Here is a 2,725-nt window from a genome sequence, read left to right as displayed (position 1 = left end):
ATGCTAAATTTCTATAATTCCTGCCTTAGCCATTATTTCGAGAAATTGTTGAATTATGATAGCATGACTCTTGATATTATTGAACATCCATACCTTGTGGTTTATATGATAATATTGATTTGAAGTATGTTTGGCCTTGGTCTAGGCTAAGACTAGTGTTGCCACAGACTTGCGAGGTTTCGGATGCCGTTAGGCAGTAGAACTTTTTACGACGTCATTTCAGGCGGTCAGCTCCTTGTAGACTGATATAGCAGACTTGAGTCTGATATTTTTAGCCTTAGCTAGGCGTTAACTCAGCTTATGACCTTGTATCCATAATGCCCTGCTTTTCTGTTGGCTACAGTACCCGGTTAGAGTCCGTGGTCCAGCCCACCCGTGCCCGATCTTTGGTTACAGCACACGGTTCAAGTCCGTGGTCCAGCCGATATAGGCTGACTCATTAGCTATAGTACCCGGTTTGAGTCTGTGGCCCACCTTGCACGTGGTGCATTCCTAATTCCTTACTGAAGCTTCAGTTTAGTCCTGATTACTCTCATCTGCAGGTTGAGGTTTTGAGGGTTGGAGATGTTCCGATTAAAGTCCGGAACGTAATGATATCTTGGAATATAATTGGGAATGGTTCAGATAGAATCCGAAAATTGGTAATATTGTGGTAGACGTTGTAGCTCCATTAATTTACTTCAACTGACGGTGCATCTGCCGGGCTTATGGGGGTCCGTGCAGGTGGTTTCTTTTATTGTGCACGAGCCTACCCGACGGGTTTATGGGTGCCCGGCGGAGTTAGTTAGATTCCTTGTCTTTGTTGCCTGTACGCTCGTGTACATACCCACATTTACTACTCTTTTGCCCTTGATTGTGAACCTTTATTTGTATTTCAGTTCACTTTTGCTTATCTTGCTCAGTCGGCTTGACGCCTACTGGGTACCTGTTCATTTGTTACTCATACTACACTCTGCATCTATTTTCGTGATGCAGGTTCGAGTACTAGCTACCGACGTTGATTCGAGCCAGCTGCGGTCGTGATCGGAGGCAAGGGTGAGCACACAACGTCCTGGATTTACCCGTCTCCTTCTGTACTTAGTTTTTACTTGTGACTTCCATGTTTTGGGAGGAATTCAATTTGGGTATATAGGTCTAGTCGCTTCCGCCCGTTCATTGCATGTTCTTGTTATATTTATTACGATTTTAGGTTGATTGGTTGATTTCTACCCTAAATCCCATTACTTCGAGTTCTGGGATATGGGTCGGCTTTCCTACTGGTGGGTCATATAGTAGGCGCCATCAGGACCTGAGAAATTGGGTCTTGACCAATTGGTATCAGAACCCCAGGTTCGTCGGTCTCACTTGTACAGAGCTAACGTCTAGTAGAGTCCTGCAGATCGGTACGGAGACGTCCGTTACTTATCTTCGGGAGGCTACAGAATGTCTTTAGGAACGTGTCGCTTTTGTATCAATGTCGGGAATTGTGTGTCTTATCGGTTTCTGAAAATCTTACTTGTTCCACTCCTTTACGGGGATGGCTCGCCCGCCTGGTAGGGCCCCAGCTAGTGGTAGAGGCCGACCTCGAGCAGCACCAGCCCAGGACCGAGAGCAAACTCCGTAGCCGGTGATAGAGACACCAGCAGCTCCAGTACAGCAGCAATCGATGGGCCCAGAACCAGCCTAGCCACCGCCCGAGCCTGTGGCAGCTCCAGGTATAAAGGCTATGCTCGTACAGATACTAGCTGCCATTGGGGGTATGCAGCAGGCCCCAGCTCCAGCCGCTCCAGTACCTTAGGGCCAGCCTGTACCAGCGGCACCGGTTGTTCAGCCTAACGAGTTGGAGGGCGTCATGCCACTTCGGGAGCAGAAGATGCTCGGGGTGTTCCTTCGACTATCACCGCCGAGGTTTTCTGAGGCTGTGGGTAAGGATGCCCACGAGTTTCTACTTACTTGCCGCGAGCGGCTACAGACTTTGGGTTTAGTGGAATCGAGAGGAGCAGACTTCACCGCTTACCAACTAGATGGTCCCGCCAGGGAGTGGTGGCGTACATACTTAGAGACTAGGCCAGCTGGGTCTCCACCGGTCACATGGACTGAGTTTTCAAAGACCTTCTTGGCCCGATTTATTCCCAGGAGCATCAGAGATCAGCTCAGAGATCAGCTCAGAGATCAGTTTTCTCGGTTAAACCAGGGCTCCATGACAGTATCAGAGTATGAGGCCCGATTCCACGAGCTCTGCATGCATGCCACCATGATATTACCTACTGAGGAGGAGAGGGTTCGTTGTTTTGTTCGGGGTTTGAGACTACAGTTGGGGATTGAGACTCAGTCTTTAGTTTCAGCGGGACGCTCATTTCTGGATGTAGTGGACCATGTCCGCACTGTTGAGCAGCTCCGTCGCGAGGCCCAAGGGGGCAGCGACAAGAGACCTAGATAGGAGGATAGTCATGATAGGCACCGTTTCAGACCCCGAGAGTCTTATGATAGATCTCAACAGAGGTTTCAGTCGGGTTAGTTTTATCACCCCTTCCAGGCCTCTCTCCAGGAATCGGAGGGTGATCGGCACCGCCATATTGGTTTTAGTGCCGGTCCTAGTCGGGGCCGAGATAGTTCTCAGATGGGCTCTTCTGGCAGGGGTAGCCAACCTCCAGCTCTCATTCGACAGTCCTAGGGGTGCTATGAGTGTGGGGAGTTAGATCATGGGGACCGCGAGTGTCCCCATCGCAGGTTAGCCTTACCCGCT

The sequence above is a fragment of the Solanum tuberosum genome, unplaced genomic scaffold (genome assembly GCF_000226075.1).
Source record: "Solanum tuberosum cultivar DM 1-3 516 R44 unplaced genomic scaffold, SolTub_3.0 scf00218, whole genome shotgun sequence".
NCBI classification, from domain to species: domain Eukaryota; kingdom Viridiplantae; phylum Streptophyta; class Magnoliopsida; order Solanales; family Solanaceae; genus Solanum; species Solanum tuberosum.
Note: the sequence above shows the minus strand (reverse complement) of the source record.